This window comes from Ciconia boyciana, chromosome 1 (assembly GCF_034638445.1).
Source record: "Ciconia boyciana chromosome 1, ASM3463844v1, whole genome shotgun sequence".
NCBI classification, from domain to species: domain Eukaryota; kingdom Metazoa; phylum Chordata; class Aves; order Ciconiiformes; family Ciconiidae; genus Ciconia; species Ciconia boyciana.
Window position 1 is genome coordinate 94,413,847 of NC_132934.1, and position 15,722 is coordinate 94,429,568.

The 15,722-nt window shown below is 39.6% G+C and overlaps 2 protein-coding genes across 54 annotated transcripts in view; one reads left to right on the forward strand and one right to left on the reverse strand.

The window, feature by feature from the left end:
* Positions 1 to 15,722, reverse strand: part of COL8A1 (collagen type VIII alpha 1 chain) — an 89,882-nt gene that overhangs the window by 25,770 nt on the left and 48,390 nt on the right. For 3 of the 5 annotated variants that reach the window (XM_072883195.1, XM_072883158.1, XM_072883174.1), the window contains one exon: positions 6,523 to 6,637. The exons of the other annotated variants lie outside the window; for them this stretch is intronic. The gene's annotated coding sequence lies outside the window, so the exon portion shown is untranslated. The remainder of the gene's footprint in view (positions 1 to 6,522; positions 6,638 to 15,722) is intronic. 5 annotated transcript variants of the gene reach the window in all.
* Positions 1 to 15,722, forward strand: part of LOC140661310 (uncharacterized) — a 274,629-nt gene that overhangs the window by 6,541 nt on the left and 252,366 nt on the right. The window lies entirely within an intron of this gene.

The following is a 15,722-nucleotide window of genomic DNA, read 5'->3' on the forward strand; positions in this document are numbered from 1 at the left end:
GGGGGAGAGGAAATTAAAAGGAGAAGGAAGTCAAAGGAGGATTGTCTGGAGAGACCTTCTGCCTTCAGCTCTTCACAACCACTGAATACTTGTGCAGGTAACCACTATACTTTTCAGCCAGGTAGAATGGACATCGGGTTTCAGGTACAGTAAAGAAAATTTAACGAAGGGACCCAACAACAAAATATGCTTTGTATTTCAAGATACAAAAATATCTGTCTCAAGAAGGGTATGAAGGAATATGTTGCACAGCAGCTGGAACAGGTATTCTGCCTGACCTTGAAGGACAAGGTGTGCAAAGCATCCAAGCATCTAAGATTGGAAATAGATCACTCATGACATTGTCAGGTATGCCAGTGGGAGTTACAGGGAAAACCCCACCAGGAACCTCTCAGCACCTATAGGCAGAACATGGGCTTGAGTGTTTGGCACTTGTAGTGTGCACAACAAACTCCTAATGTATGATCACGCTGAGATACACCAGGGGTTGCAAAGCTAGGAACACAAAGAAAAAGCTCATTTGGAAGATTAAAAGAATACACTTCGCAAAAAAATTTAGCCAATACCTGGCTCACCTACTGTTCTATTTTTACTATTTAATCCCATTCACACTCCTAAGATACCTCTGATTATTCCAAGCCCAGGAGAGACGCACCCAAAGACAAGATTAATACAGAAGGTTTTTTCTTGTTTGTTGCTTCAGCAGTACAGGCCTGAATATTGGAAGTAGTGATTTCAGAAAAAGCAGTGGTTGCACTCGCTTCGTAGGTACATAGGTAATAAAACTCTCTTCGGATTTCTGAGGTTATATACCTCTAGGAAAACAGTCTCCACTTGGTTTAAATGTAGTTGAGTCCAGGAAATAAAAATGACATTGTCTGTGTTTCCCAGGCCAGAGCTAAACCTTTCCTAAAGGAGATGTTATAATAATATCCAGAGGAGGGAATGAACTCACTGCAGGCAAAAATTATAATGAAAATAATAATAAAAAATCAGACTCCTCCAAGTCTCCTTTGGTTCAACTACAGACTGTAGGAGATTTCTCATAAAAGCATTTGATATTTTAATGTGACTGTACATTGGTTGGGAAAAGAAGAACATAACCTGTTGAGAGTTAACATTTTAGGACTCTTCGCCATCATGCTAAATTCAATACCGCATTTTCAGCAAGAAAACTGCAGGCCACTTGGCTTAACTGAAGCTGGGTAAGCCTTTTAGATTATCAAATGTCACATGAAAAAATACCAGGCAAGTTGGGGCTGAGTAAGTGTTAAAGCTTTGTTAGGATGGCGTGTCCTCAAATAATTGCAGAATGCCAAACACAGAGTTTCCCGTGTTCCTTCAGGCTGAGCAGGGATGCCAAGTATACAGAATTGGAAGCTGTCTATCAGGGTTTTTTTAGTTGCTTGATACTGTGCAGACAGCAGAGACAAAATACCAAAAATGCCTGAAATCCTTATGACCTTTCACTGCAAACTGTGAACTTTGTCTGCTAAACTAAAATTTCTGTTTACACTGTCAGCACAGGCTCCATGCTGTTGCCTTTTCTTTGTCTTTCCAGTTTGTCATGTATCGAGGGACAGCTTCACAAACACTGCAAAGGAGGGGGGACCTGAGCACATTCCAGACCTTTTGCACATTCAAAATACTAAGTGTCCATGTTGTGGATTGCTTAAAAATAGCTGTAATGCAAGCAAAGTAGAATGAAATACGCTGTTTGCACACAAAGCAAGTATTCTACAGAAAGCTTTACCTTTGCCATCAGCTGGCATGGCTCACATTCCCACATTGTGTGCCGATCCCATGCTGCTGCATAGCTGACCCCATTTACACCATCTCCCATTTACACCAGGAATACACAGGCGGCTACAGAGTAAATGGTCCAAAAATGCATTCAGTAAACTACTGCATCAGTTTCTCAACTAAAATGTCCCTGATTTCCGTATCATGCTCCAAGATTCATCCACCCCTTGTAAATCATGAGCTAGTCTGCTGCAGTGAACAAGTACAGGGGAAATTTCAGATGTATAAAGTAGAAATTGTGAGAGTGAGTAGAGTGAGTAGAAGAGCGAGAGTGACCGAGCACTGGCACAGATTGCCCAGGGAGGTTGTGGAGTCTCCATCCTTGGAGATAATTCAAAAGCCATATGGACATGGACCTGGGCAACTGGTCTAGGTGTCCCTGCTTGAACAGGGGGTTGGACAAGATGACCTCCAGAGATGCCTTCCAGCTGCAACTGTTCTGTGATTCTGTGAAATTGTTCCTGTGCAAGACTACCATGAACTGTAATATTTGACAATATTTGCCTAACTTTTGCAACTGAAAAAGGATATCCTTAACCTGTTACTTAAATAAACCCAACAACTACATTGAACTCCTCTGAAACTAAATAGAAGGTTGGATTATATAACAAAGATTTTAGCTGAGCTATCATTATCAGCTGGGTAATTCTTCTGACTGTATTTGGAATTTAATTTCATTCTGTGGTAGCATTCCCTGAACTTTACAAGACAAAGGTATTAATAGAGTTCTGTGTCTGAACTCTCTGGGGTCTAGAAAACTGTCTTAAAAGGTGACATTTCCAGAGACTGCTGCATAGAAAATACATTGGTGTTTCCTAAAGAAAACTCTGTGAGTTCACAAGGAATTATTACATTGATAAATTATATCAATGAGGCTTTTGAAAGAAGACTGTTCACATAGTGCTACTTTTCCCTGAATGTGGAAGCTATGGAAAATGTGTGGAAAACATTTGCAAAGTGATGACTGCAGCTATATGCTCTATATGTTGCTGTTAATGAGCTATCTGTCAACAAACCATATGCTTCAGCACATAAACAAGAGGATTTATGCTTAATGCAAAACCCATAAAAAGACTGTTTGGTACAACTGTTTCCCAAATCAGACAGGCACGTTGCTCTAGTTTTCCATGGACTTCCTGTTACCAGTATAAAAATCTGCTGCCTATTGGCTTGAAGTCCCTTTTCAGCCTGAGCAATGTTGAGTTAGCTGCTTCTCCACACTTTGCAAAGGGGCAGTCACTGTGTATCACCAGTCAAAGTACTACCAATGAACTTGTTGCCAAAGTCCAGAAGTAAGTGTGTACATGTGTGCACATGTGACGTTGTCTGGGGAGCAGGGGACTAGAGAAGCAGAGAATTTAACGAGCAGCAGGTCCTTCAGGTCTCTGCTTTGCACAGCCTGGGATTGTAAATTTGTCATCATGGCTACTAACAGCAAGCAGGAGGTATCTGTCGAATATCCCCAATCCTAATGATTTGTGGAGGCAAGTTAATCTTGTTATTTTTCCATGTTGTTCTGTGCTAGACCTTTATGTGTCAATTATCACTACTAACACCCTAAAAAAGCCCCTCTTTTTCAAAACACTGACAAAAGCAACCATTGGGTTTATTCACAATAATACTTGGATTAGTTAAAGAAACCACATTCACCAACAGGAAAAGAGAAGTAAATTTCTAAGCTATTGAATAACACTGCTATGTTTGGAAAGGATTTTTCTTTTGTAATTCCCCCTTTAATTTCCTCCCATCCAGAGCTGCTGAGAGGAATCTGAAGCTAGGTTTTCATGAGTGACTAAAGGAGTCCAGCAACTGACTCCTGTTTAAAATCAATGGTCCTGGAAATGTAAGGTAACATTTCCATAAACACATGAGTAATTTGAGGTTTAAGTTCCACTAAAAATCAGCCAGTACTTCCAGCTCCCCAAGTCAGACAAGGAAAAGGCAGACCTGTAAACTAATCCTTATTATCAGATAAGCAGGGATTGAATGGAGGAACATACAGCACAAGAAAATGAGGAGGAAACTGAGGACAGAGAAGACAACTATGTTCAAGAATTTTATACACTGAGAGGTGTAAAAGGCAGTTCAACAGGAAAAAGGATAGACAGAATATCGGACTATATAAACTGAAACATTACTTTCAGTTGCTTAGGTTTTCTTTTGATTTTGAGATATGACCTTAGTAAACCCACAAAAAATTGTATAACTTTATCAGCTGACTCAGTGCCTCTGAATTCAGCACAATACATTTTTTTCATTCTGCTTCCTGATCAGATTAGAAAGTGTCTGAAGTTAAACTGTGCATTCTGGTAACCTTTCTGAATAGTTTTGCTTTCTTTGTTTCAATTGTTGTTTTTAAATTTAAAAAGATTATTAAAATACCACATTTGGGTGGGTAGTGACTACCATGACACTGTGTAGAAAACCAATGCACTTTGAAGCAAGCTAGACATTCTGAGTACATTTTTAAAATACCTTATTGCTTAAATAAAATAAACTTAAATCCTTTAGTCTAGCAATTACTTTCAGATGTTTGATTGTTTATTTTTAAAGAACTGTCATATCAACCATTTAGAACTGTACTATTTGGATATCTTCATGAGTTTTCTCTAACATCTGCTCCCTGCCTTATGTTGGGAACTACATACTCATCTTCATTGTCTCTTGTATTTATCTTAATTTTGCTGTATTTTATTTTATTAGAGGAAAAACTTAGTAGAGCTGTTTGTGGCAAGATTTAGTTACAGGAAACCCAAAAGCTAAGCCCCAGTTTCAGCTGAGACAATTAGACTGTTGATTTTGGTAGCAGCTCAGGACTTCTATTGGACTCAAATGCCTTTCAAGTCTATCTGCCAGTTGATGCTCAAGTCTGAAAATTTTCTGTATTCTTGCTACAGATAAAGGACTTTGTTTCCTTTTAATTTGAGGGATATTTCTATCCAAATCTGAATGTTTTGCTGAAATTCTTCTCTCTTCACTGGAATAGATTAAAAAAAAAAGGATATAATAACATTTTCCATAACTTTCAACGTTTTTTAAAGGCTTTTCCCCCCTCAATTCTCTGTTCCTTGATATCTGTGAATTGTTGAGGAAAGCGTTGGTTTTTCTCAAAGCAATTTTGCCACGCATGAAAAGTGGCAGGTGCTAATTTATAATGCTTAGCTTAACTGTTGCTTTTTTTCTCTCTAGTAAGTATATTTAATAGCTAGTATTACTGTTTCACCTGCTGTAGGTAAAGGACTCTAAAATACTGAACACCTGATACTTTTTTTAAAGTGATCTATATTATTATATAACACCAGAAGATCTTTATCAAACCGTTTGAAGAAATTACTAATAAAAAAAGCAGTCTTCTTAACGGTCTTTTCATCAACTGCTATAGAAACTTTGCAGCCGAGTTATCAAAGTCGACTGTCATTCTTGGATGGATGTTTTATTGCTAGGCGGATTGGGCTCTAAAACTTTCTTATGGATGCTCTGGGAGAATGTAAATAATAGCTGGGAAGTGTTTTATTCTCTATTAATATTTTGTGGGCTGGAGCCCTGGGCTATAAAATGTCTTTTTTGTTTGTTTCTTTCTTTCTTTTTTTCTTCCTTGTTAGACTTTTATAGCCCCCGACGTAGGGCGGGTCACAGCAGCCGATGCCGGGTGAAACGGTTACCAGGGACAGCTCCGGCGGTGGACACTGCCAGAGATCCTAATACCCTGGCACTGCGCCAGTCCACCCCGGTGCCTGGAGAAGTTCAGTGGGTTCACAGAGCAGGGTCTCTGCCAGGGCCGACGGTCTAGAGCCGCATGTTTGTAGAGTCATGTTTATGTGACTCTACCGGTTTCATTTCAGACAAATTGTGTAGGATTTCTCCACAAGAGAGAAACACGATCAAATGTGGCGCTTATCCTCCTTAAAAGATGTTCAGAAAGTCTGAGGAATTAATGGGATTAATTCTTAACATGTGGATTCTTTTAATTAGCTATCTAGAAACCAAAACAGAGGGCAGGGCACTACTGCAATGCAGCTTGTTAAGCAATAATGCATTTTTTCTTCCAACAGTCACACTTGATAACAAACAATAGTCATAGGCATAAGATGACTGTGGATACTATGAGCTAATGTCTAGTTGTCAGAAACTTTTCCATTAAGGCTCAGAATGATGTTTAACATATTCTTCCCATTATTGAGCTAAACTAAACATTGTATTAAACATGGATTTCCCAATGAATGTTACTGCTATTTATTTTTATGTGTGCATACATATGGAAGCAGACACATGTACATATGCATTTTGGATATCAAAAGCACATCAGTAGGATGGTTCACTCTATTCCCAGGATATAACGGGATTTGTCATTTCTTTTTTAATGAAACCTGACCTTACTCTTGCCTGACCATAAAAATAGATTTAAAACAAGATTCTTTAAACAAACACAAAATGCCAAAATTACATGTTCTCTCCTATTAAACAATGGAGAATGACTGAAAGGGTAGATTTCTTTAATTATCTAGGAAGAAAAATTGCTGCTGAGGATGATCACCAAAATTTATGTACCATATATTTTTCTACTCACAATCAAAAGCTTTGGTGTATAGCAGACATTTGAATAACTTATCAAATCCTGTGTAGGTGATAGCTTTAAGACAACTTCAGTTTGGAGCCTTTGCGCTTTGTTTTTGGCATTATGTATAACTCATTTAGGATTTCAAAGCTGGATATACTTACATTTAGATTTCGGGAAAGGGCAGAAGAAGGACAGGTTGTTTGCTTTTCACTTTAAAGACCTAGATTTCCTGATTGTGTTAGGCCCGTTGTTACTTTGTTGATTTTAAGTTGGTCCCTAGGGGGAAAAGAAAGCTTATAATAAGTGTATGAGCACACTACCTTTTTTGCAGAAATATTAAGGAATATTGGCCAAGATTTTCAAACACAGTGGCTTATCATAGTCTTTTAACTCCATATTCAGGCTTCTTATTCAAGGTCTACTGTTCAGAAGTATGAAAACCTGGCAACTCATTCACTTCAAGTAGCCTTTTTAGTTACTCAGTGCTTGTGAAAACTGACCTAGCAGTTTGAATATGGCCTAAAAATCCTAATGTTTGGTATTTTTGCTGGCCATCCTGTAATAATTATGCTGTAAATCAAAATATGGGTTTGGATTTCAAGAAAAGTGCTTTGAGTCTTGTTCCCACCCTTCTGCAGAGACACTGCATAGCTTTTTCAGATTACTGGGTATAAAATTATCAGTTTGAAGGACAGCTGAATAACTTTCACTTAATCTCATCTTTCTCCACGTGTTGCCCCCACGAAAATGTACATACAAACCCTTTCATGCAATATGCAACATAAAATCATTAGTTCCCAAGAGGCTTGGATTGATATGATGTGCTTGGAACCGCCACACAAAGTCCCAAGCCTGACAGTACTCGTAATGTGAGGATGCTAACAAGGGGAGCCACAGGCAATGCTAATGTCCTATATAAATATAAAATATGCTTTTCTGTTTTATAGGCTAATCACTCTCATGCCCCTGCTACCAAGTCATAGGTGCTTCGCCTGACCCAAATCCCACTGACATGACTGGGAAGAGACTCTGTGATTTGATGGGCTCAGCTGCTGTCGAGATATTTAGGGTTCAGTGTGATAAAGTCCTGGATGGTGAATTCTGGAGACCTGTGAGCACATACTTGAGTGCTTTGCTGGATCAGAGCTGGGGAGGGCCCAGCACCTCTCTGCATAGCCCCTGCCCTCAGCTGCTGGCAACATGCTCCTTTTGCTGCTCAGTGTCCGTTCTGCATGAACTCACGGGCTGCTAGAAAAACATCTCTTTGATAAGCAGGGTGATGCTCTTCACATGCTGATTGGCTTTGTGGTTGAAAATTGAGATTTTTGGCCTAAGATCTTCCTTGCCTGTGTTTTTACTCTCCAGAGCCACTGATTTCCCAGCAGTCAGAGTAACTCCAGAGAGCCAAACACACCCAAAGGTATCTCTCCATTTACTTTAAGCATTTTATCAGTGAGAGCAAAATGAAAATTCAAGAGTAGTGGCTCCTAACCTCTGCACAGCTGAGCTTCAGCGGTGCCGTGTACCCCAGGACCCCGTGGGCCCCAGGGAGCTGTGCCCTGGCTGGCCCGGCTGCCACCATTCTATGCTAACCTTAGAGTGAGGAAGCATTTGGAGAGGGAGGAGAGCCAAAAAGGAGTACTGATTTCACAAGGGAAACCTGCAGATAGCTTGGCTGTTTTACCTCAGATTTATTCCAGCCCATTTGAAACATGCCCGCTATCCCGTTTCATCTGAATGCCACACCTGGGCTCTCTCTTTCTAATCTGACAAAATAATTAATTAACTTTTGGTCAAAACAGTACATTTTCACAAAAGAAGCTTCAATCTTGTAGACAGAGGAGCATTTTCTGCCAGAAAGGAGATCTCAGAACATCAGCCGAGGTACCTCCAGAATACATTGTTGCCAAGCAGCCCTTGAGTTTCTGTAGCTGGCTGGAATCTGTTTCTCCATTTCAGGTGGCTCCAGCTGCCCACCCAGCCCCAGCACCGGCTCCGAGAGCTGCTGCATGACGGCAGCCAGGTGGGTGCTTTCCTCAAGAAGCCCAGAGCCCTCGCAGAAAGTAACTGGCTGCTTTCCAGGCCCTTTGGTTTAGATTAGGGATTAGATGAGTGATGACAAAGCTTTCTGGCCTCTGGTGTCAAATTTATTTTAAAAAATCTCTGTAGTGATTGCCAGCTCAGTTCTCTGGCAATACCAGATCTAGCACTGGCCCCCAATCTGCCCTTGCTTTGGTAGATAATCCGTGGTGATTTTGTCTTGACTCCCTCCATCTCTTGCAAGCGGACCCCTGTTCAGTTTGTCATGCAGTTTAGCAGATGCGCTGCCACCTGGGGAACCGAGAGGAGATAATGCCCAAATACTGTGGATTATTTGCAGCTGGTTTCATCCAATTCATCTGAGCTGTACAAAGAAATGTGCATTTGGCACCTTTCTGAGAGGACTCTAAAGCCTGGAGAGCAGAAATTGCCAATGCATTATGCACAACCTCATTGCCATTTGCTTCCTAGTTTTATGAAGAGTAGCTTTTTATTGTTTATCCTGCCAAACAGGCCTTGTCCTTGAAACAATGAATCAATAATTCAGAACATATCTACACCCATTCAGTACTTTTAGAGATGGCTCTGGGCTCCACAGTTCAGCTCTGGATACAAACTTCTCTGCAGCTTGCAGGTGTTCAGGTTTGGCGCTTTGGCTCAGCTTCTTGTGTGGATGAAGGGAAGTCACAAAGTCAGAAGTAGCTTTGAATAGTTAGCAAAATGGAGAGCTGCCAGACTGAAGGGGATGGCAAGCTACTTTGCCTGTGCCTGAGAGAGAGGGATTAGGCATTTCAGCCAAACAGCTCATTCCTGCCTCCTGTTTGTACCATCCATGCTGCTGTTACTGCCTTTGTGGGATTAGAGAGAGGGTAAAGGAGTGCCAGCGTGTATCAGAGGGCCCCAGTACAGCAGCAGCAGCAGCAATCACATCTGCCCCTTCTACCTCCAGTGGCAGCAGGATTTCTCTGGCTTTCTGCCCTGGTCCTGTCCTAGTTCCTGTCCCTCCAGACCAGGACCGACCCCTCCTTGACAATCAAGAAGGTACAGAAAAATGTGTAGATGATGATGGTGGAGATAGTGGAAGTGAAGGGAAGGTCTCTGGGTGTCCTTCCTCCGGGGAGGAGGGGAAGGAAAGAAAAGAAGTGGTCCCAAGGAGAAGAGACAACTGTAGGAGCGGAAAAAGTGCTCTCTCCCCTCACAACCTCCACACACAGAGTCCTCAAAAAGCCCCCACAACATCACTGACACAGTCCACACCTTTCCTTTCCCCATCCCACAACACCACTGCTACCCCTCCTGCCTTGCCTGCTCCAAGGATGCCCTTGGCCAGTGCTGAGAGTTTGGTTTTGCTACACAGTGTAACCAATAAAAAGCCAAATTCTGGCTCCAGTAAATCACTCAACAGGCTCCCACTGATTTTTCTGAGAGGAACTCCTGGCCACTTTGAGATGTTCTCTTTAAAACTCATCTAATATTATTATTATTATCATTATCCAGCTCTTCATGTCCTGAGACCAATCGCTTCATATGCATTCTTCCACTTAACTACTTTCAGAACTGAAAACCTGTAACAGTGCAATATTTTTTTTTTAACCTGAAAAAATAATCTCATGGAAGATTTCCTACTGATACAATCCCTGTCTCCCCTGTGTTATTCAATTACGTGGAGATCCTGATATATATATTAGGACTATTTGGAGAAGTTCCAAGCCTAAATCCATAATGGGGAACATGAAGCAACACAAGGCAGTCTTTTTTGTTATGGAGAAAGTAAGTCCCAAGAAGACTTCCTGGAGAAGCAAGGGAGGGAGGGAATATGAAAGAGAGAGGAGAATGAGAGAAACCATTCCTAAGAGGAAACTTAAGCATTAGGTTTCCTGATTGGTAGAGTTTCATTTAATTGCTCTGCTTTTAAGAATTAGTGCAAAGCTGAAAGGAGAGGGGAGAATTTATTTTCTGCGTACTACATCGTCAAATATAGTGAGGTGGCATGCAGTTTCCTCTCACTCCCACTCTGCTGCCTGCAGGTATTAACTGGGTGTGGAAAACAACATTTTGTGTTTGCAATTCAAGTGCAGAAAGGCAAAATCAGAAAGGCAGAAAATCACTGTATTCTCTCTCTTAACACAGAAACGGCATGACCCCTGGTTAATTTAAGTAGTCACATAAATATAACTTCTATTTTAAGCATATACTTAAGTCCTGCTGATTCAATATTCAGCCCAAATGCAAATGACTTTTGTGGAATGAGGTTTGCATTGAACTGGATCTACTTAGTAAAATATTTCAATGTGGTGTTTGACGGAGAAAAGAGGAATCTGGTCAATTGCTGCAAATGTCTCTAGCAAAATCGCTGCTGTATTCATTTTTTGTGCTATTTTCTAGTGAATTTTTTAAATTTTTGTGAGAGAGAACTACTGTGGAATAGAAGGCTGGTCTGGAGAAAAGTCACAGGAATGTGTACACATAATTACATCTTTTAAAAGCAGCACGCTACATAGGATTTCCTAAACTGTACCAGAAAACTTTGACATCCTGGAACTGACATTTGCAATTTCAAATACCAGCTTTCCAAGCATAATTAGTGTCCTTGTAAATGTTTCAGTATCAAATTTGGGACTCATTTTGGACAAGCCAGTCCATAAACTCTATATTATTTTTTTTTCCCATTTATTATTTCCTTTTCCAATGTTCCATGGATGACAGCTGTGATATTTAAAGCTAAGAAATAGTAAATTGAAATAGTAAATTGAAATAGCATGTTTTAAAGTATTTATTGCATTTAATTACAATATATATAAGTTGCTTTCATTTATAATTCACTCTTTTCTCCTGACATTGTTCTTTTTTTGCTTAAAGTACCTATTATTGCCATTCTCCCTTATACAAAATACACAAATACTTTTACGTAACTACAGCTTTCCTCTAGTCAGACATGAAAACAGAGGGTAGAGCATGTGAAAATTACTTATGACAGATGAGTCACATTAATATTTTGTTCTAAGCCATGAGAAAAATGAGACACAAGGGGTAGGAATCAGAACAGATCAAAACCCTTAGTGCTTTATGATCCAAAACCACAACTATCTATTGAGGTGCAAAATGTTCTTTTTTCAAATAAAGTGTAAGAAAAACACAAAGAGTTTTGTACTGCAAATGCTGGCAGCACACAATGTTGCAATTATTCTCAATATTTTGAGATGCTTGAATCATAACCAAAACTTTAAGCAACACTGAGGCAAAAGTCTTTTTATATTCCTTCACAAAAAAAACCAATTGAGTTTGTCACAGTTGCTTCAGAAATGGTGTGCCAAGTTTCTACCAGTGACTGATAATAAAAACACAAGGGAGGGATGTCATGACATCCTCTTGCCTTTTTTCTTTTTTCCAGCACAGTAAACTCAGAATCATTCAGATAGTACTCCCATTAGCTTTATCAGATTTCTGTGCTGCTAAAAAAATCTTGTATACTCTGTATTTGAAAAGAATCATTCTGATTGCCTTTTACAGGTACTTTACTATTTCAGTGCATGTGGCTAACTTAGTCTGGATGTGAAGCATTATCTTACTTCCTATTTAGAGGACAGTAAATGGGATCGGTCACATTGGGTACATTCTCAGTAGGTTACCACTCACTATTAGACTTAAGAAACATTAATCACTCCATCTGATGTGATCAGGTAATATTGTCTGTAATTTGGGTCACCCCTGCGTGAACTAGGTATTCTGTTTCCTAAGACCTAAGTACTGTCTTTTTTCATTCCCTCTTCTTGACCTAGTATCCAACGGAGAGCTTAAGTCAGCAAGATGGTAAGCATCTTACGCGAGCTCATCAGCACCCTCAAGCCTTGGGAAAGGATGTGCTCCTTTTGGTACCTGATGGAGGCAGGCAGGGACCTCTGTCAAAACGCACCATGAGAGTTCTTCCCTGGCTGCACACCAGGTGCTTCAACACGGACCTGACAGACGCTTTAGCCTGACAGGCTTCAGTTCAGCAAAATACTTAAGTGGGGAGGGATTTAAGCATGCATGTGGTGACATGTATTTCCCCAACTATAACTTCAGTGTAACTGTATGTGTGCTGTAAACTCTGTACAATTACTCTATAGGATTGGAGGTGAGCTGTGTTTCTTGTCATGAGTGTGAATTAGGTAGGTAAGTATTAGCTCTGCTTAATGCCGCTTGTTTGTTCTTCCAGCTGCTAGTAAGGGCCCTGTTCCTACCCACCCCCCATCGAAATCTCTCATTTCCTCATATGATAACAGAAGTAGCTGTTCACAGTGCATACCATGATGGGCTGAGCTGGTTTTATGCCGCTTTTTCATGCTGTGTAGAAGAATTTAAACATGGAAAGTGAACAAACAATTTATGGAAAATCAACATGAAAGATTAAGGATGAAAATTTAAGAACTAAATGGGTGGTCTTAACCAGACAATTCCTGTGGACTTTATTCAGAGAAATACATGGCTAAATAATTAGGAACCAGCACAATGCTTTGAATATCTAGCTATAAAGGTGTTCCCTTAAGCCAATAAAAGCAAGTTCTCCTTTTTCTCCATTTTTAATTTGCCTCATCGTGCCTGAGGAATTTTTCTACCTTCTTAATTTATGCAATACTTCGGACTTGTTCTATAGGTATAGAACGCATTTCCTATCATCCATTGAATGTCAGTAACTTGTTTCTTTATGATTAAGCTATTGGAGGCTATTGGGGTGTGATTGCAACTTGCTTGCAAATATGTATAGCTATTGCACTTTGTTTAGTCCATGAAAATTCAGTGATTTAGTTTTTGTTTGCCAGGCAATGTGTGAGAAACTTGCCTTGAGGTAAATACAGACATTGGGTAATGGCAGGCCATTTCTTCAGTGATACTGGAACTATCACAAGATGTGTTTCTTTTTAATAGTGGCTTAAACTGTGATAAGCTTCTCAGGCTTTTCAGCCAAAGCAATTCCTACAAAATCACCTCCCCAGAAAAAGTTTGCAGGAGCACGCTGAACTGCAATTAAAGAGTAGGCCTCTGAGCGCCAAGAAGATTATAGGGAGGTATTATTAGTCCAGACATAAATTTTGCCAGGCCTTCAGGACAGAATTATGTACCACTGCATCTTTCTCTCTGGTATGTTTCTACACCATGAACTTGGACAGAATTTCAAATTTATGATGAAATCTAAGCTCTGTTAAGACTACTGAATTTCTGTCTTGAAATTTTTCCTGATTCTAACTAATACATACAAAGATTTGCTAGTGCCAGCCAAGACTAGCTATTTCTGGGAGAGGTACCTGTAAAAGGAAACAGTAGGTATAAAGGGCATGGTGTAACTTTAGTCAGGTTATTTATGTGTGCCTATTAAAAAAAACAAAAAAAAAAAGAAAAGTAAACTCTCTAGTTCCTTACTGCTGCCAATCTCAACAAATCAATTCTTTATCCATCCTGGAATTTTTATCAGCTTAGTCTCATGTTATAAGGAAAAATGAAGGGAAATGCACATTTTTTACATAATCTAATAAAAAGTCAGAACGCATAACTTGCTAATATAGTGTGCAATGACCAATGTGCTCTATTTACCACAGGCATAGGTAGTGTTCCTTACTCTGATTGGCACCAGCCAATTCTTGTTGCTTTGTTTATTTGTTTGGCTAAACTCCCTGAACTAAACCACATCTTTTTATGTAATTTACCTTAAAAAGCTAAGTGATAGCCAAAAGGACTATGCTAACTTCTGGATAATATATTTGAAAGAACTGTTCTAAACACCATAAATATAATCATGATGAAATATCAGAGCAAAGAACAACCTTGACTGTCATCTGCGTACTCTGCATGGGCAGAAACAAACAAAGAAACAAAAGTAAATCGTATCCTCCATTGCTGATACCCAGATAACTGAATATTGGACACTCTACATCTTTGATTTTTGGCAAATGGAAAAAGTTTAAAGGAGGTGAAATTGTCAAACAGTTTCTACATTAGCGTTACAGAATCTCACATCATAAAGAAAAGGCAAAACTTTTCTGTTCAAGTCTTTAGAGCACTGAGTTGATAAAGTAATTAAACATGTATCATATATTTTTGAGATCAATTAAGTGTTATACATTGAGGTATGTACATGATTAGTTTCTTTGCTGAATCGGGGGAGGGAAATGCCCCCATACTTAGCAGAGAGCAAAATATCAATTACAGAAAAGCGTGGTTTTTTTTTTTATCATACTTTTTCTCTTAAGTAAAATCGAAGCAATTAAACATAAACAGATATGTGTTTTCTACTCAGGTTGGTATGAGGAAATGAAAAAGAACATGGCCTACTATTATTAATCAAAAATTAGAAATGGTATATCTGTATATTTCATCATAAAGTAAAATGCTTTCAGGTTTATTGAGGAAAAAGTACTGAGAATATGTTCAAAATGCCACCCTTGGAAGTAGAATGCCTCTTTGGACTGTAAAGTATGACCTCCCCTTCATCTCCCTTAGGGATTCATGCTGTTTGTTGTCCATTCCTTTTAAGGCAAGATTTTAGGAGTTTCCCATTACAGGCAAGCGGGAAAATTCCTCTCCATGTTAATATAGTACCCGATAAGCTTATGCCAGTGGCTTATTTGGTCATCACTACAGTAGTAGCTAAATATTCACATATTTATCTTCACAGTACCTTGTGAGGTACTGCTCCCATTTTGTGGCTGGAATGAGGCTAAATCCTCTCCCCAAGGTTGGTCAGGAGTTATGTAAGAGACGGGGGGCATAGGAAGGACGTATTCCCTGCCTCTAGGTAGTGCCTTAGTCAGTGGGTCAGCCTTCCTTTCTACAGGAATATGAAGCCTTATCCGGGACCAGCAGCACAAACACTGCTTGTGTGTTTGAAGAAACTATGATGCATCCCAATTCTTGAGCTGTGTTTCACTTGGGATATGTCCTGTGACCTCAGCCAGATCTCATGTTCCCCTGCCCCTTGCCTCCCTAACCCCAAAAAGCATAGCCTGCACTTTTCCAAGCACTGAATTATTTTTATCTTAGATTGTCATTAGCTAATTAAAACTTACAGTACACACTGTGTTTCTACCATGCTTGTAATTTCTATTCCAAAATTTCATCACTTGATGTGATTATAAATGTGGTATTTATACATGTGACTGTACTAGACTCCCAGCTGTACTGCTATGCAAATTAAAGGCTTTAAAGAGACAGCAGTTATAAGGTGAGGTGTGTGACAAGTCAGAAATGATGCTCAGATGTCATGCACGAGTAATGAAATAAACATTTCAAATGCCATTGAATATATTTCATTAATAAAATGGGCTGGTAAAAAGGAGAACATTAA